This window comes from Cololabis saira, chromosome 7 (assembly GCF_033807715.1).
Source record: "Cololabis saira isolate AMF1-May2022 chromosome 7, fColSai1.1, whole genome shotgun sequence".
Lineage (NCBI taxonomy): Eukaryota > Metazoa > Chordata > Actinopteri > Beloniformes > Belonidae > Cololabis > Cololabis saira.
In genome coordinates this window covers 6,021,962-6,042,401 of record NC_084593.1, presented here as the reverse complement: position 1 = coordinate 6,042,401, position 20,440 = coordinate 6,021,962, and the positions used below count along the sequence as shown (strand labels likewise).

General features: G+C 41.9%; 1 protein-coding gene across 1 annotated transcript in view; it reads right to left on the bottom strand.

The window, feature by feature from the left end:
- mtnr1al (melatonin receptor type 1A like) overlaps nucleotides 1–20,440 on the bottom strand; it is a 56,812-nt gene that overhangs the window by 1,232 nt on the left and 35,140 nt on the right. The window lies entirely within an intron of this gene.

Below are 20,440 nucleotides of genomic sequence, written 5' to 3'. Positions count from 1 at the left end.
TTTTTCCCACATTCCGTTTGTATTTGTTCCATTTTCGGTCCATTTTGGTTTTTAATTTTTGAGCATTTGGTTTTTATTTTTATTTTTGCAAATATAACCCCAAGACAGTATATAAAGTAATGAAATATAGACAATTTATGCAATTATAACCTAACACTTTAATGTTTTCATACCTTTAAACATATTTAAAGGCAAAAACATGGCACTAGTTATTCTCGTGTCCAACAAAACATTCCTTTTTTGGGGATAAACAAAAAAATAAAAAAGGTTGTAATGTAATGATGAAAAAAAAAACATAAATAAATAAAAGAAGAAAAAAAAAACCCCAAACCAAAATAAAAAAAAATAAAAAAAAATCGATCTTTAGACATATGAATCGATTTTTAGGAATTAATATGAGAATCGATTTAGAATTGGGAAATCGATTTTTTCAACACAGGCCTAGTGATTGGTGCAATACAGTACATTTTTTGATTGAACTTTTTATTTATGTGTCATGCACATGACGTACCCAACAAAATGAGCCAACTTAAAAACATTGACGTTAAACAACCCGTCCATTCTATCATCGTCAGAGCACCAGAACATTTCCGGGTTTTTAACAAACATTTCAGTAAATAATGGAGTTCTCAGTTCATCATACAGTTCTCAGTTCATCATACAGAGGGCAATATAACAGAAAATGTGATTCACTTTCCACTTCATTAAGTTCACATAATTCACACAACCTTTCATCTTCGGGAATGTTTTTAAATCTGCCGACTTCAAGATTCAAGGGAAGGATTCCTGTTCTCAGCTGAGCCATTAAAGACCTTTGATTTCTTGTTAGGTTTGCTTTAACAGAAGGTTCAGGGCCATAATTGTGCTTGATTTGGATGTATGTTCGTAATTTGGGTTTAAACAAAATCTCATTTAACCATTTTGTCTCAAATAAACAGTACAAATATAAAATATAAAAGCAAATGCAAATATATAAGAGAGATAAAATATAAAAGCAAATATATAAGAGAGAAAATGTATAAACAAAAATGTACAATATGAGGTTTTTAAAGTGCCGGATATGAGTCTGTGCAAAAGTGATTTAGGATTAGGGCTGGGGATCGATTCAAATGTCAAGAATCGATTCGATTCCGATTCTTAAGATTCAGAATCGATTATCAAGATTTGATTTGATCCGATATTGATTTGGGTTAGTGTTACTAAAACTGTTTTTTGAGCTGTTGCCTGAATTATATGACTGTAGTTCTGCAACATATTACTACTGGGTGTTATATTGAGATTAAACAGCAAGTATTGCAGCTAATGATGCTGTAAGGACCAATCAGCTCCCAGAATGCTGATAGAACTGCTTTCAGAAACATCGTGGGGCAGAATTACCAAACAGATCCAGGGAGGAAACAGAGACGCATGAAATCGGTTTTATTTTTTCCCACATTCCGTTTTTATTTGTTCCATTTTCGGTCTATTTTGGTTTTAAATTTTTAATAAGTTGGTTTTTAGCATTTTTTGCAAATGTAACCCCAAGACAGTGTATAAAGTAATGAAATATAGACAATTTATGCAATTATAACTGAACACTTTAATGTTTTCATACCTTTAAACATATTTAAAGGCAAAAACATGGCACCAGTTATTCTCGTGTCCAACAAAACATTCCTTTTTTGGGGATAAACATAAAAATAACCAAAAGTTGTAATGTAATGATGAAAAAAATATATACATAAATAAATAAAAGAACCCCCTCCCCCCCCAAAAAAAATAAAAAGAAAAAAATAAAAGAAAAACCGATCTTTAGACATATGAATCGATTTTTAGGAATTAATATGAGAATCGATTTAGAATTGGGAAATCGATTTTTTCAACACAGGCCTACTTAGGATGTGCGTTAATGTAACGCATAAGGTCAGGATTGGAATCTTTACGTTAATGTAACGTAGAGTGGGCTAGGGGGGGCGGTCCGTGGTAGACGGGGGAGAGACCCCGGTCCCCCCTCTCCCCTCTCTTAAGTATGAAAATAAAATATATTTCTGCGGTAACAGCATTTTCATAACTCAGATTAGTTACACAACAGTAAACCGAGTATCCCAATAATCTCGGCGTTCTTCCTCTCCACTCTCACACTCTCCCTCACATTCAAGAACTCTGAAAATTTGATGCAATTTCTCTAGCTGGACTGCTTTTAATAGAAATGCCATGATATGAAATCATTTTTAATGAACTGAACCGAATTTAAATTAAGTGGTTTATAACCCACCAAAAATAAATGAGATGTATTATGTATTATGATTGGATTATAATCATATTCTGACCAAATTATGTAAAAAACCGAGGACAGCCCATTACTTTTGCCTGTAGAAGCAGAAAAAATAACTTGTCATAATTATTTTCTAAATTACGTTAACAATCTCTCACAAGTGGAAAATTGTGGCCCATTCCTCCTTCCAATGGTAAAGATATCCAAAAGTGTCAGCATCAGTAAACTGTACCGATAGTGATAAAATCCTCTAATCTTTAGTCCCGATTGGTAACAAAACATCTTATGATTTCTCACAAGATATGATAAACATCCATCCATCAACTTCACTCAAATACAGGGTTTAAGCTCGAGCAGATATTCCCTCTCCTTGGCCGGCTCCTTCACCCCCTCCAGGGGAATACTGAGGCCTTCCGTAGCCAGTTGAGAGAGATCATCTCTCTATAGTGTGTCCCAGTTCTTCCCTGTGGCCTCCACCTGCTAGGTCATGCCCAAAATACCTCTCCAGGAGGAGTCTAGGGAGATTCCTAACCTATCTCCAAACCGCCTCAACAAGCTTCTCTCCAACAGCCACTCCTCTCCCGAGTCCCTCCTTGAATGTTCCCCTCCAAATAGAGAAAAAAAATTTAAGCTTCTTATATGCACAACTAGGGCTGTTTGATTTTGCCCAAAAATAAAATCTCGATTTTTTTCTCTCAAAATCCGATTTTCGATTACGATTACGATTATTTTTTGAATTGACAAAAGGCAAAGAAATGATTTCAAATATGCTGTTTTTTTATTGAACATTTGCCCCATTGGGCTTTAAGTGCAAACTTTGCTCTTATTAAACCAAAAATGAATGAATAAAGTGCAAAACTGTAAAATAAGTTGAAAAAAAGTTTTAAAAAATATAATAAAATATAAAGTTTTATCTCTGAAAAAAAAAATCAGCAAAATCAGCACTTGCAAACATACAGTTAGTTATATTTCCAATTAAATAAAACAAGACATTTTCTAATTAAACTAAACTGGGTCTTTGCATGCTAAATAATAATGCAACCCATGAAGGAGGTAGAGGTGTGTAATGTCAGTCATTACATTTGCTATTCACATTTGCAAGTTTTTTGCAAGGAACACGAGCCGGTCTACGGCATCTGGCTTGAGGGATGCCCGGTGGCTTGTTAGTATATCACCATGGTTACAACGCCCCCTCCTACACTAAAGAGCCTCTCCCATGGGGCACTTGTCGCAGGTATGGAGAGGTATTTCCATCAATCATTAATATGGTATCAATCATTAATATGTGTGCAGACAAGGTAAAAAAAAATAAATAAAAAAAAAAAAGTGAAAAATCGATTTTACGATTTTCACATTTTAACATCGTTCTAATTACATAATCGCGATTACGATTTAAAATCGATTAATCGAACAGCCCTATGCACAACCCTTTTTTTGGTCACAACCCACAGTTGGTGACCATAGGTGAGGGTAAAGCCGGGCAGACACTGTGCGATTATTGGCTCGTTTTGAGACGATTTTCCAGTCGTGCGACTATTTTTTCGATCAGGCCGGATTTCGACCCAATCGTTGCTCGTCCCTCGTGCAGTAAACGTGGAGTAACGACGAGAGAGTAACACCTCACGACGAGAGATTAACACCTCACGACGAGAGATTAACATCTCACGACGAGAGATTAACACCTCACGACGAGAGATTAACATCTCACGACGAGAGATTAACACCTCACGACGAGCTCCCGATCACAAATCGTGTGCTCGCAAGAAAATCAAACGTGTTTGAAATCCTGGTCGCTCCTCGTGAAGGTATCGCACAGTTGAAGCAGCTACGACCCGATTGGACTCATCCTTTCACAGAGAGCATGCGCAATCTCTGATGTCACGTCAAAAACTATTATTTGTAGTTTAAAGTGTTGCAAATTCACATTACAAATCATGTTTTAATAGCAGAGAAAAAGACCGCATTTCCCACGTACGGTGCGCGTCGCCGCGTACCCTACGCCGTAGGCTCTGCGTTGGTGTAACGCGGAACCATAAATCAGCCTTAAGTGTGTTAATTTTGCTGGGACGCCGGGTCCCTCCGCCGAGATACAACTTTTGTGGTATGCGTTCATTGTTGTGTCTAAAAATGATGCGCAGTGCCGACCCAATCAGAAACGGTACAGATATTTTGTGATTTTTATATATATATATATATATATATATATATATATATATATATATATATAAAAAATGTAATTATAAAAAAATAAAGGATCCCATAACCTTTGATCGGGAGGGCAGGACGCACGTTTGCGTGGGCACAGCCCACCCCTGCCCCAAAACCGGCCTCGAGTTCCAGTACACAGAGGTCCGACGGGAGGATTATGATCGTATAGTGTGAGCAGACGGAGCATCAGAGCATCGGCTCGTACAGTGTGAGAACATAAATCGTGGGCTGTGAACTTTTGAACTCCGCGATCTAGTCGTGCAGTTTGAGATGGGGCTGAATCAAACGATTTAAAATATCGCACAGTGTACGCCCAGTAAGAACATAGATTACCTAGAGCAGTGATTCTTAACCATAGGGCCGCGGCCCACACTTGGGCCGCGAGCGCCATCTAGTGGGCCGCCAAAAAAATTCAGTTTTGCACGTGTGGGCCGCGAGGGCCGCGGGACTGCATAGCAACTCCCAACCAAATGAGGAGAAGAAGACACTCAGCTAGCTGTACGTGTAATAGTAAGAGAAATGGTGTGTATTTACAGAGAAAATCCTTCAGTTTGCATAGAGTAGGTTTAGATCCGCCAGGATTAGGGATCGATTAATTGGGTCTGCGCCCAGAGCGAGCGAGCGCGGCGTGATCATTTACCCTGACGCGTCCCCGCGGCCGGCGAGGTCGGCTGAGGCTGCCGCTCGGGCGGTGGGCTCCGTCGTTACCGGTGAAAGATGGTAGATGTAGATGCGTGGGCTGTCGTGTCTGCTGGACTGGACTGTTCGGGCTTTCGAAAAAGCATCGGAAAGTAACTGCTGCAGCGCGACCAGAGAGCTGCGGTGCAGGCTGTGCCCGTCGCAGCTGATCAGGCTCGGATGAACCCGACACACTGAGTCCTGACAACTTATTAATGTAAATAACTTAAAGTAAAATCAAACTAAGTTTTGTCCTCGCTGTATTTTTAAATATGCAACCCGGAATGGACAAATTCATCCTGTTCAGTCTTCCCACTGGGACAAAACCAGTGTCTCATACGTTCAGAGGCCGTGGCGTTCAAAGTGCGAAAGTGAAACGCCACTGAAACAAAACACAAGTTTTTCATCAAACATATCCACTCAAGTCTGAACTGAAGTCACAGAAAAATAAACTGACCATCTTAAAACATCCTGCCCATGTCTGGGTCCAGATACAGCTGTGAAGCAGCTTTCTCCACAGTGAACATAATTAAAACTAAATATCGTTTCAGGCTCAACAATGAGAACCTGACACCATCCAGCCCAGATTTAAAGTCCTGACAGGAGAAGTTAGAGCTCAGTTCTCTCACTGAACGACAGAAAGTGGGGGCATAAGATTATAAGAGGGGAATAAAGAAAAACTGCAAAACTGTTAAATTGTTAAGATGTGTTTATATTAATTTAGTATAAAAATGTGTTGAGACAATTAACAAAGAAAAGGGGAAATTCAAACTGCTGGTAGAGAAATAAAATAAGATAGCATTTGAAAAATAAAATAAAATCTACTTTATTTTTAAGAGAAAAAAATATGTTTAATTCAAGTTAAACATGTTAATTGGCAAATATGTACTTTTTTTAATATAACAGTCAGATGCAGATGTTGATACAACTATGAGGCTACTTGAATATATACACACACACACATACATATATATATATATATATATATATATATATATATATATATATATATATATATATATATATATATATATATATATATATATATATATATATATTATTATGATGTTCTGGACCTTCGCTTGAGTAAATTTTCTCTAAATGGACCTCTTAAAGTTTTAGTTGAATACCCCTGCTATACAGTGTTTATATTTAATGGGCCCCGGGCCACTCTGTACTGAAAAAATTGGGCCCCAAGGTCAGAAAGGTTAAGAACCCCTGACCTAGAGAACCCTTCACCACAGCAGACTGGGACAGAGTCTATAGAACTGCAGAAGTCACATCAATCAACCTGTCAATCTCTTGCTTTTATTTTTCCCCTCTCTTCAGGACAAAAACACTTAAACTCCGTTCCTTGAGAAAGAAGCCTCACCCCAAACGTGGAGGATAAATCGAGATCCTATAAGTTTGGGGTTTTTGTAAACAAAACATGAAAGGACACTTGAATACTTCCTTGTGCCGTTTCACTGACCCTGTGAAACCAGGGAAAAGGTCATCTGCAGAGCTGTTTGTGATTGTGGCAGGGTGGAGGTGCAGCCACTCAGGTGATTGGGCACAGGTGTGCCCCATCAACCTCTCCACCCTGCCTGGCTACATAAGAAGTGGCTGCACAGCAGCAAGGGGTCTCTGCTGAAGGTGCTGGTGTATGTGTGTCTGCAGTGAAGGAGTGAATAAACGTTTCGTGCACGAAATCCTGTGTCCTCTGTCCTGTCGGTCGGCCCCAGTGGCAACGAGCGTGCTACAGTGATGAATAAAAGCAGATTTGAGAGTACAGTCCTATACGTTTTGCGACACTAAGCAAAAGGCAGTCAGCGCTGTTTGTCATGGCAGATGAGTGTCAGGATTAAAATAACTGAAGGCAGCCTGAAATCAATCTACAGCATCAGATACTTACAGGACTGTCTCAGAAAATTAGAATATTGTGATAAAGTTCTTTATTTTCTGTAATGCAATTTAAAAAAACAAAAATGTCATACATTCTGGATTCATTACAAATCAACTGAAATATTGCAAGCCTTTTATTATTTTAATATTGCTGATTATGGTTTACAGTTTAAGATTAAGATTCCCAGAATATTCAAATTTCTTTAGATAGGATATTTGAGTTTTCTTAAACTGTAAGCCATGATCAGCAATATTAAAATAATAAAAGGCTTGCAATATTTCAGTTGATTTGTAATGAATCCAGAATGTATGACATTTTTCACAATATTCTAATTTTCTGAGACAGTCCTGTATGAGCAGTCAGCCGATTGATTTTGCTAATCCGATATTTGTTGGACAAAAACTAAATATGTATTTGAAATACATTCTCTTGAGCCCTAGGAAATATGTTAAACGCAGTCCCAAAGGAATGTAATCGACTGTAAATCCCACGCACTGCTCTACTGACAGCTGTGTTAGCAGTTTAAGAGATGCCAAGCAGTGGACCAAATCATTGTGCTCTGCATCAACACCTCGTCAGACTCTGGCGGCTGCACTGGCCTCTAATAATGTGCCTTAAGTGATCTTGTTAAAGGCAACAGAACAGGGATCATGATGTTCTCAACTGAAAAAAACAAAACAAGAAAAAAGATCCTTTACCACTTTTCAGAACTATGATACTGAGCTACCAATCAATCAATAACTTTATTTGTCCCCAATGGGGCAATTAATTTTGCAGCAATATATACACATAGTAAACAAGTGACAAGGAGTTTAAATCTAAAAATCCAAGCATCACATCAGCTACCTTTTCCTCATGGAATTGAGAAGGAGATGCAGAAGGTACAAAAGAATGTTTATATCTGTTAGTTTTGACAAGTGGAAGTCTGAGCAAAGTACCCGATGGGAGAAACTGAAACTCTTGGTGTAGAGGACGGAACAGTCCCATAGGATAGTTTTTGCTTTCCTATAAAACTGTTTGTTCTACGGGTCCAGTAGAGCAGCCTTTCTCAACAGGGGTGTCGCGGCACCCTGGGGTGTCCTCTGACTGCTTTAGGGGTGTCGCCAAAAAATTACCTATTCTGACATTTCATATATAAATATATGAATGCATACATAAATACATTCTTTTTGCCTATGAATGAATAAATAAATAAGATACCGTATTTTGACGACCATTAGGCGCAGACAAACGTCTTTTTTTAAAATGTGCCGCGCGCCCATTGACGCAATGCGCCCATTGTATTATTGTAAGGCGGACATAATTGAGGCCACCATGAGAAGTTAAAGGCGGAAGGGGGCGCGTGAATCACCCGTGATTTGCGGACGTGTTAGAGACCATCATCATTAGAGACCAGCTGACTTTTGACATACCAGTGAATCACACGGTGGAGAGGAAGGGGACCAGCACGGTGACGATGAGAACTCATCGTTCACTGTTGTGCTTGCCTGCACGCTGATGGACAGAAACTATGGTGATTTTTAAAAGAAAAACTTTGCCTGAAGACACTTTTCCAGCCGGAGTCACTATAAAGGCAAATGAAAAGTGCTGGATGGATGAAGGGATAATGATGAGTGGCTGAGGCAGGACTATGTAAGGTGACCCGGTGGTTTTTTCCACACATCACCATCGGTGTTGATCTGTGACTCTATGCGCACACATCTCACAGACAATGTAAAAAAAGAAGTGAAAAATATGAACGCTGTGCTGGCTGTTATTTCGGGAAGTCTGACGAAGGAGTTCCAACCGCTGGACGTCGGTGTGAACCGGCCGTTCAAAGTGAAGCCTGAATTATGGTTCTGCGTTAAATCGACGCGTAGCCTACGGCATAGGGTACGCCGTAGGCTACGCGGCGCCGCACACCGTACGTGCACGTCATATGCATTTACAGCGATGCAGTGTGGTTTTAATTATATTTTACTCTGGGGTGTCGTGAGATTTTATTCACTTTTGAAAGGTGTCATGACTGAAAAAAGGTTGAGAAAGGCTGCAGTAGAGTCACCTGAGCAGTGCAAATTATTTTGCTACAGACATTAACCACCTGAGGCCTCAGGTGGAGGAGTTCAAGTATCTCGGGGTCTTGTTCACGAGTGAGGGAACGATGGAGCGTGAGATTGACAGATGGATCGGTGCAGCGTCCGCAGTTATGCGGTCGATGTACCGGACCGTCGTGGTGAAGAAGGAGCTGAGTCGAAAGGCGAAGCTCTCGATTTACCGGTCAATCTACGCCCCTACCCTCACCTATGGTCATGAACTTTGGGTAGTGACCGAAAGGACGAGATTGCGGATACAAGCGGCCGAGATGAGTTTCCTCCGCAGGGTGGCTGGACGCTCCCTTAGAGATGAGTTTCCTCCGCAGGGTGGCTGGACGCTCCCTTAGAGATGAGTTTCCTCCGCAGGGTGGCTGGACGCTCCCTTAGAGATGAGTTTCCTCTGCAGGGCGGCTGGACGCTCCCTTAGAGATAGGGTGAGGAGTTCGGTCACCCGGGAGGAGCTCGGAGTCGAGCCGCTGCTCCTTCACATTGAGAGGAGTCAGCTGAGGTGGCTTGGGCATCTGTACCGGATCCTCCTGGACGCCTCCCTAGGGAGGTGTTCCAGGCATGTCCCTCCTCCCTAGCGAGGTGTTCCAGGCATGTCCCTCCTCCCTAGGGAGGAGTTCCAGGCATGTCCCTCCTCCCTAGGGAGGTGTTCCAGGCATGTCCCTCCTCCCTAGGGAGGAGTTCCAGGCATGTCCCACTGGGAGGAGACCCCGGGGGAGGACCCAGGACACGCTGGAGAGACTATGTCTCTCGGCTGGCATGGGAGCGCCTCGGACTCCCCTTGGAGGAGCTGGAGGAAGAGCTGGAGGAAAAAGAGCTGGAGGAAGTGTCTGGGGTGAAGGAAGTCTGGGCATCTCTGTTGAGACTGCTGCCCCCGCGACCCGGGAACGGATAAGCGGCGGACGATGGATGGATGGATGGATTAACCACCTTGGTAAGAACAGTTTTCTGCTTTATCCTAAGTGATGAAAACCAACAAATGAAAGAAAAAGTTAATACAGACTCAATGAAAGAGTGATAGAACATTGACATCAAGGATGAATCAACTACACTCATCAACGAGCTAGGATCTCAATAAGGACACATAATAAAAAAAAACGGACATAATTTCCGCATGTGTTCATGAAATATCTGCAATGACCTTTGGTCCAACCCACGCCGTCCAAAGCAGCCACGTCTTTACAGCAGCAGGTTTTGGGACCAACCCGAATCCACCACTCTACTCTGAAGCCAGGGAAGCAAAAGTAAAGCTAGATTATTGTCCTCTAATCTTGGTCTGTGATATACGTTAAGGGTGCTTTCACACCTGTCCCGTTTGGAGCAGTTGTTCCGGAAAAGGGAGCATTTCCCCCTAAAGATCGGATCGTTTGGTACATGTGAACACAGAAATCGCGCTCGGAAACGGCACAAAACAAGCGAGCCAAGATCAACTAGGAGAGGTGGTCTCTGCCCGATTCCATTCCAGACCTGAAGCGGTTCATTTTTTTTATTTGTACTGAGAACATAATCGACACAGCAATCGACACAACTCCATTCATTGTGTATGGGCGACCGCGGTTCAAGGAAAAGAGGCGGTGCAGCCTCCACCACCTTCTCTCCTATTTGACGTGCCGAGATGTCGTCCCAGCGCGGCACGGTGAAATTAAAACATTTTCAATTGTGCAGCGCAAACCCTGTGGCAGGCGGCCTCTCGCCCGCCGCTGAGCTCTGCACCGGTAGCACATAAATGAATGGGTAAAGCCTGAATTATGGTTCCGCGTCAAATCGACGCAGAGCCTACGCCATACCCTACGCCGTAGGGTACTGTAGCGCTGTTAATATGCCACTTAATTAAGTTTTAATATTTTTTCAGGCGTAAAAGTAACCGTTAAGATCCCCAACCATGGCTCAGTTTATCCAAATAACGCCTGTTAAATAACGCCTGTTAAGAAATTTGATCCGATGTTTTCGGAGAAGAGCCGCCGGTTTAAAATGTTGGTTTAATAGATGAAATCTAACAGTTGTAGCTACGCCTGTTAAGAAATTTGCTCCGAAAATTTCGGGATCAAAAAATGCCTGCCGGCTCGGGAGCTGATTTATGGTTCCGCGTTAGATCGACGCAGAGCCTACGGCGTAGGGTACGGCGTATGGCGCGCGTCGCCGCGTAACCTACACCGTAGGCTCTGCATTGGTGTAACGCGGAACCATAAATCAGCCTAAAGCCGGCGGCGGTCTGCGCTTTGCGCCCTCTCTGTGAAAGGGGGGTGTTGTTTATCCCGGGGTGCGGAAGAGGAAACTCCTTCCGCGTTCATTTGACCAATCAGAGAGCAGTTGGTTCACACATGGCATTTGTTAACAACTTTGAACTGGTACAGACGGTTGCCTTGTGAACACAAACCCCACGAACGAGAAACGAAACAACTGTATCGATTTAGCCCCTGAATCGGAACAAAACAAACGGGCCACAGGTCTGAAAGAACCCTAAAATAAAATAAGGACCAAAGGTGCGGTCACACCAGCCCCTGTTTGGTTCACTTCAAACTTGACAGGTATGGTTTGTTTTGGGGGGAAAGTGAACGTGCAATCAAACTTTGGTCTGCCTAAAAGCATAGTTTGATTAGAGCAAACCAAATGTGAAAATTATCCGACAACAACACACGGGGCATTGTGGGTAAACAGAACCAATACACTCATGCGTGTACCGTGGTCAGTGGTTATCTTGTCTTCTTCTTTAGTGATTCTTGATGCAGTGCAACCAAACTGAAGAAGTATACGTTAATCTGACCTTTTTAACCCTTGTGCTGTCTTCGGGTCAAGGAAGGAGGAAGGGAAGAAGGGAGGAAAGAAGGAAGGAAGGAAGAAAGAAAAGAAGGAAGGGAGGAAAGAAGGAAGGAATGGAGAAAAGAAGGAAGGAAGGAAGGGAGAAAATAAGGAAGGAAGGAAGGGAGAAAAGAAGGGAGGAAAAAAGGAAGGAAGGGAAAAAAGAAGGAAGGAAGGGAGAAAAGAAGGAAAGAAGGAAGGAAGTGAGGAAAAAAGGAAGGAAGGGAGAAAAGAAGGAAGGAAGGGAGGAAAGAAAGAAGGAAGGAAGGGAGAAAGGAAGGAAGGAAGGGAGGAAAGAAAGAAGGAAGGAAGGGAGAAAAGAAGGAAGGAAGGGAGGAAAAAAGGAAGGAAGGGAGAAAAGAAAAAAGGAAGGAAGGGACGAAAGAAGGAAGGAAGGAAGGAAGGAAGGAAGGAAGGAAGGAAGGAAGGAAGGAAGGAAGGAAGGAAGGGAAAAAGAAGGAAGGAAAGAAGGGAAAAAGAAGGAAGGAAGGGAAAAAAGAAGGAAGGAAGGGAGAAAAGAAGGAAGGAAGGAAAGAAGGGAGGAAAGAAGGAAAGAAGGGAGAAAAGAAGGAAGGAAGGGAAAAAAGAAGGAAGGAAGGAAGGAAGGAAGGAAGGAAGGAAGGAAGGAAGGAAGGAAGGAAGGAAGGAAGGAAGGAAGGAAGGAAGGAAGGAAGGAAGGAAGGAAGGAAGGAAGGACAGGAGTAAAGAAGAAAGGAAGGGAGAAAAGAGGAAGGTAGAAGGAAGGAGAGAGCAGGAGGAAGGAAGGAAGGAAGGAAGGAAGGAAGGAAGGAAGGAAGGAGAGAGCAGGAGGAAGGAAGGAAGGAAGGAAGGAAGGAAGGAAGGAAGGAAGGAAGGAAGGAAGGAAGGAAGGAAGGAAGGAAGGAAGGAAGGAAGGAAGGAAGGAAGGAAGGAAGGAAGGAAGGAAGGAAGGAAGGAAGGGAGAAAAGAGGAAGGGAGAAGGAAGGAGAGAGCAGGGGGAAAGAAGGAACAGGAGAATTAGGTCATGTTGACCCAAAGACAGTACCAGGGTTAAGAGGCCACGCCGTCTTCACCTCCACCTGGACTTTAACCCTGGAAATGAAGAAACGCAGGCGACGTTGTTCTCTGGATCGCCAGCATCAGTTTCAGCAGAATATGTTCCTCAATCACATCAAGGGGCCAGAAGATCGCTTCATAAGTTCCTTTGAGGGCAGAGTGCACATTATTCTAGTAGTTCCTGGATTTAAATCCCATCCGTACCAAATATGCAAACATCTAGAACAAAAAGGCATGGTTCGACAAAAAGAGGAATGAAATATTAGGCATTGAACAGACAGACCGACACGCATCCACCTCCAGCTTCTCTTCAGTAACGCCTCGATCATTAAACTCTTCAAACCTCATCAGTGCCACTTTGAAGCCTTCATCATCATGTCAGGGGTAGTGAATACATCTGCCAAAAGCAGCTCCTAAACACACAGCGTACACCAGCGTGTAATCACCGCACGAGACAGCTGGAGCACACGTGTCGTCCTAACATAATGATGGACTATTGTTTTCTCCTGCAGGGGAGGTGTAAACATTGGATGCCAGCCATGCTTGCAGGTGGATTCAGTATTTTATTTTTCTCTTTCTCGCTGCAATTCTTTGCCTCTTTGCGGGGGCAAATACTGTATTCTTTGAAAGTAAAAAATGCTCTTACTTTGCTCAAGTGCTGTACACGTAAAACTCTCACAAGAGGAATTAGAGATGAGTTCCTGATTTAGGAGTTTAGGAAGGGAGAAAAGGAGAAAAGGAGGAATGAAGGAAGGGAGGAAGGAAGGGAGGAAGGAAGGGAGGAAGGAAGGGAGAAAAGAATGAAGGAAGGAAAGAAGGAAGGGAGGAAAGACAGAAGGAAGGGAGGAAGGAAGGAAGGAAGGGAGAAAAGAAGGAAGGAAGGGAGAAAAGAAGGAAGGAAGGGAGAAAAGAGGAAGGGAGGAAAGAAGGAAGGGAGGAAAGACAGAAGGAAGGGAGGAAGGAAGGAAGGAAGGGAGAAAAGAAGGAAGGGAGAAAAGAAGGAAGGGAGGAAAGACAGAAGGAAGGGAGGAAGGAAGGAAGGAAGGGAGAAAAGAAGGAAGAAAGGGAGGAAGGAAGGAAGGAAGGAAGGAAGGAAGGAAGGAAGGAAGGAAGGAAGGAAGGAAGGAAGGAAGGGAGGGAGAAAGAAGGAAGGAAGGAAGGGAAGGAAGGAAGGAAGGAAGGGAGGGAGGGAGGGAGGGAGAAAGAAGGAAAGAAGGGAGGGAGGAAGGAAGGAAGGAAGGAAGGAAGGAAGGAAGGAAGGAAGGAAGGGAGGGAGAAAAGAAGGAAAGAAGGGAGGGAGGGAGGGAGGAAGAAGGAAGGAAGGAAGGAAGGAAGGAAGGAAGGAAGGAAGGAAGGAAGGAAGGAAGGAAGGAAGGAAGGAAGGAAGGAAGGAAGGAAGGAAGGAAGGAAGGGAGGGAGGGAGGGAGGGAGGGAGGGAGGGAGGGAGGGAGGAGGAGGGAGGAGGGAGGGAGGGAGGGAGAGGAGGAAGGAAGGAAGGAAGGAAGGAAGGAAGGAAGGAAGGAAGGAAGGAAGGAAGGAAGGAAGGAAGGAAGGAAGGAAGGAAGGAAGGGAGGAAAGAAGGAAGAAAGGAAGGGAGAAAGAAGGGGGAAGGGAGAAAAGATGGAAGGAAGGAAAGAAGGAAGGAAGGAAAGAAGGAAGGAATGAAGGAAGGGAGGGAAGAAGGTAGGAAGGAAAGAAGGCAAAAAAGAAAGAAGGAAGGGAGAAAGAAGGAAGGGAGAAAAGAAGGAAGGAAGGGAGAAAAGAAGAAGAGGAAGGAGGAAAGTGAAGGAAGGGAGAAAAGAAGGAAGGGAGGAAAGAAGGAAGGAAGGAAGAAAGGAAGGAAGGAAGAGAAATGATGGAAAGGGATGTACAAGGGGAGAAGAGAAAGAAGGAAAGGAGTAAGAAGGAAGGGAGAAAGGAAGGAAGGAAGGAAAGAAGGAAGGAAGGAAGGAAGGAAGGAAGGAAGGTAGGAAGGAAGGAAGGAAGGAAGGAAGGAAGAAAAGAAGGAAGGAAGGGAGAAAAGAAGGAAGGGAGGAAGAAGGAAAGGAAGGGAAAAAACAAGGAAAGGGATGTACAAGGGGAGAAGAGAAAGAAGGAAAGGAGTAAAGAAGGAAGGGAGAAAGGAAGAAGGAAGGAAAGAAGGAAGGAAGGAAGGAAGGAAGGAAGGAAGGAAGGGAGGAAGAAAAGAAGGAAGGAAGGGAGAAAAGAAGGAAGGGAGGAAAGAAGGAAGGAAGGGAAAAAGAAGGAAGGAAGGAAGGAAGGAAGGAAGGAAGGAAGGAAGGAAGGAAGGAAGGGAGGAAAGAAGGTTTAACGTTCATCTGCTGCTGCATTTCAGTCGTTTTTCTCTCCACTGTTTTATGAAACTGTTGTGAATCTCAACAAGTTCAGGAGTTCAGGCGGGTGTTGTTTGTCAGATAAAGTGTTTATTTTCCAAATGTAATGGAGCCAATGTGGTCCACAAACCAGGCATGGTCTTTGGATTAAAGCTGTCATCTTTCTCACAGCCCCCCCCCCTAGGCATTTCTGTCTTCACTTCACCATTTGAAGAGAAGAAGAAGAAGTATTTAACAGGACGTTTACCAACCAACGTTGCTTTCAGACAATCCACGAGCGTTATATTGGGATTATATATTTGTTTGAAGTCAATACTAGAGTTGGCGGATTGTGTTGCAGCTGCGGAGAGAGCTATGTGAGACGCATCAAGCAGCAAGACGATCTCAATGGAATAGATTTGGGTGTCACAAGAAATCCAGTCAAAAGCCATAGGTTGGCATTCCCGGTGTATAATACGTGTATTCAGCGGCTGTTTATCCACAATCAGCTGACAAGATAAACACATTCAGGGACCCTGATGGTTTACGTGGTCAGATTCAGCTTCTCATCTTCCAGGTCTTTGATAACAGTTGAACACAACATACCACATCTATACTCAAACTTGGTCATGTCAGGCTCTGTGCATTCTTGGTCGTGGTCCTAACTTAACAGGCGTTCATTTAAAGCAGGGGTCGGCAACCCGCGGCTCTTTAGCGCCGCCCTAGTGGCTCCCTGGAGCTTTTTCAAAAATGTTAGACCTTTTTTTCTTCTTTTTTTCACGTTTTTCTTCTTTTTTTCCCTTTTTTTCTTCCTTTTTCCTTTCCTTTTTAATATCGACATTTCGACTTTTTTCTCAACATTTCCAGAATTTCCCGAAATTTTGACTTTTTTCTCGAAGTTTTGACTTTTTTCTCAACATTTCGACTTTTTTCCCGAGATTGTACTTCGACATTAATCTCGACATTTCGACTTTTTTCTCAAAATTTTTACTTTTTTCTCAAAATTTTTACTTTTTTCCCGAAGTTTTTACTTTTTTCTCAACATTTCGATTTTTTTCTCAACATTTCAACTTTTTTCTCAAGATTGTACTTCAACATTAATCTCGATATTTTGACTTTTTTCTCGACATTTCGACTTTTTTCTCAACATTTCAACTTTTTTCTCAACATTTCGCCTTTCGCCATTTGCCTTAATTCTAAGGCTTATACCAGGCTTTTCATTTTTTGCAGCTCCAGACATATTTGTTTTTTGTTGTTTTTGGTCCAATATGGCTCTTTCAACATTTTGGGTTGCCGACCCCTGGAAAAATGTCTTCATTTCAACACCTCTCCACAGGAGTGACCCAAGGCTTAGTGTTCGGGCCCCCTCAGTGACAAATTGACCACCTCTCTGGGCGAAATTATTTAATAACACAGCTTCTTAAACCACTGTTACGCAGATAATACACAACAAGCTCTGGAAACCTTTTCACTTCCAAGAACACCCGCTATTGGAAGCTGCACTTGAATGTCCCTGAGCTTCACTTAGTTGAACACTTACCTAACTATGGCTTGATTATGATTACTTTTGGATAAAATCTTCTGGTAAATTCTAACTGCTATCTGCTAACTTATGTTGTAATAGACGCTATATAAATGAAATGGAATTGAATTGAATTGAAATGTACAGTAATGGGATGCAATGGCCATAAGGTTGAATTGGAGGAGAGATGCAGCTCACATTGCAGGCAGAAGAATTATCTTACCGTCATCACAATTGCAGATGACAAGATCCAGAATCGATTTCTTTCTTTCTTTCTTTCTTTCTTTCTTTCTTTCTTTCTTTCTTGCTCATATCTTTCTTTCTTTCTGGCTCATTTCCTTCCTTCCTTCCTTCCTTCCTTCCTTCCTTCCTTCCTTCCTTCCTTCCTTCCTTCCTTCCTTCCTTCCTTCCTTCCTTCCTTCCTTCCTTCCTTCCTTCCTTCCTTCCTTCCTTCCTTTTACGTTGTGCGTGGATTTAACACAGAACCATAAATCAGTTTTACACAAAAACGTCATCAACGGGAATTTATCATTTTTACTGCGAGATGACAAATTCTTACCGTAGGGAATTTTTTTGACGGTATATCGTGAACGGTAAAATATCGTTCACTCCTACCTAAAATACAAATGATTATTATTCAAAGCTCTCAAATAACCACCTCAAATGTTGACAACTGTACTTTTAACTTCCTAAGACTAGATTTAAAAGTTATAACTTTGCCGCTGTTGCTCTTTAACTCCATAATCCTCCATAATAAAATGAAATGTAATAAGATACACTCCATTGCCTTTCCACTTGGGATACCTGGAATCGGTATTCAAAGTACCCCAGACACGTTTGCAGCACGGCGAGTGCTACGGGGCCCGACCGACAGGACAGAGAGGACACAGAGTTTTGTGCAGAACCCTTTTTATTCCGAACACCCACACGTGCACAAGCCCAGCAACACACCGATCACCAGCAGCTCCTCCAACATCAGCAGACCCCCGGTCTCAGCAGCAGCTTCTCCTCTTATAAGGCTGGCAGGGTGGAGAGGCTGACGGGCCACACCTGTGTCCCGTCAGCCTGAGTGGCTGCAGCTCCTCCACCCTGCCACAACGTTCTTTTTTGTGACAAAAAGATTCGTCAAAATTGTATCTATAATTGTCTGATAAAGTTAACAAATGGTGGTTTATCAGATTTTATATGCCTGATCGGTAGGGGTGTAACAATATATCGTGCCATGAAATTTCGCGATACAAAAACATTACAATACGTGTCGTGGAGGTGACAAACTGTATCGCGATATTGGGTTATTAATATTAATCTATTGTGTTGACGCATCTGCGACCGCGCGGACCAAAATCTTCCTCCGCTCAGAAGAAACTAGTCCCGTTTTGCGGTCCCGTTTTGAGCTCTGAACTTTTCCTTATGTAAGTCTAGTGTAGAGTTAAGCCTTACCTTATTAAATTAAACCTTTTTGGGGTGGTGAGTAGGATAAACACGGGAACAACTTCTGCTGAGTTCCAGTGTACTTTAATGTCCCTCAACAGTGTAGGATTTTAGAACATCAACACAGCACCTAGTGCCGTACTGTGGTGTATCACTCCGCCCAATCTAAAACAGACTAATCACTACAGATAAACTGACTAGTGTCATTATAGTCCCTGATTTACATCAGAATATAAAGAATATATTTATAAAATAATGAACCCTGAATTACCAAAATAACCTTAACAAAAATAAATCTCCTCTTACACTTATAAGGTGAGCATGAATCAATCTTTTTTATGATGTAAAATCGTATGTATTTATTTACTTTTATTTATTTATTTAATTTTAGTTGTTACATTTCTGGAAAAGAAAAAAGTCAAATCGTACATGAGAGAAACTATTCAGTTTGTGGCTAAATATTTGTACTTGTATGAAACTGAAGATGCATAATGCAAACCTGACATTTACTTTTAGTTCAGTTTGTGGAAAATGGTTGGCCTGGCTTTCTCTTTAAAACTTAAACAGTTATAAAGCATTACAAACTGTAACAATAGGGCGAATGCACAGCATTGTTTTGTATTTTGTGTCTTTCAAATAAAAGACCATTTTTTCCAGTCATGTGTTCCTCATTCAAGGTTGTTAAAAGAAATACTGCTATAATATCGTATTGTTATCGTGACCTCAATATCGTGTATCGTACCGTATCGTGAGATTAGTGTATCGTTACACCCCTACTGATCTGCAAGTAACAGACCAGATTGAAATCCCAATGTGTAACGAGTGCAACCCTCACTTGTTTCAGACTGCAGCCCGTGGCTACAAAAGCTTTGTTTATCAGCCAGTAAACTTTGTACTTTGTGCTGCAAAACTGGACAGTTTAATGGGATGGCCTTTTGGGATGCCCCCTCATTTGGGTCTGGCCTGGAGGGGTCATTCGGGGCTATGCAGCTTTTGGCACAGTCGAGTTTATTTTATTATGTTTAGCCCCGGAGGCTGCTGTTGTCAGGAATGCCGTGGCAGGTGGAGGACCCAGCTGCAGGCTCACACGCAGAGGAGGGTTGATGTTAAATTAACAGGACATTGAGATAATACACACAACATAAACAAATAAGCCTAAGGCTCTGCAGTTGCAGGTAATGCAAAAACAGGGATGGGATAAAACCAAAGCATCTCAAACAAAGACACGGATCTGGAACCGGGCCGAGGAAACCTGCAAGTACAGTACAGTTTTAAAAGGAGACTGAAGCAGCTGTGGTTCAGAAGGAAGTCATGATCGGTCCTAGGCAGTACTCGAGTTGTAAAAAAAAATCAGGGGGGATGGTGGATTTTATCATATGGGGACAGATAATTTGTGCTGATTACAAATAATATAATATAATATATTACAAATAATAGCAGTGACCAAAACACCTGCAGAAATACTGCAGGAATGACATAGCAGCAGTTAAATGCAGCCTTCTGTAAGCTTTAAATATCCACTGGGCTTACATCAAATACATCAAAACACAACAATAAAAAACACTTTTCTGAACTTATCAATATGACTCTGTCCTTCACAGGATAAGTAACATGGATCACTGCAAAAACTCACAATCTTAACAAGAATATTTGTCTTATTTCTAGTTAAAATGTCTCATTTTAGTAAAACAATCTCATTACACTTAAAATAAGACTCATCACTGGAAAAAACAAAAATTTTCACCTTTTTCAAGTAGATTTTCACTTGAAATAAGTAGAAAAATCTGCCAGTGGAACAAGATTTCTTTTGCTTGTAATAGGATCTTGTCCCACTGGCAGATTTTTCTACTTATTTCAAGTGAAAATTTACTTGAAACAGGTGAAAATTGTCAAATAAGTTATTTTTCTGGTGATGACTCTAAATGTTGAAATAGCAGTAAAACCACATTCATTGATGAAATGACATAAGGGATGGAAAGGAGGGATGGCAGTTTTACAGGGGGGATGATTTGGACCGTTTTTATTTCAGGGGGGGATGCCATCCCCCCTCATCCCCCCTCAACTCCAATACTGGTCCTAGTGTGATTATTGTGCAAATTTTAAGTATATTATAAATTTAATAGTAAATATATTCTAAATTACTGTAGGTTATGAGTGTATATATAGTATAGTAGTATACGTATATTATAATGTATAAGTATATTATGATATATAGTATATTTATACTACTATAAATAG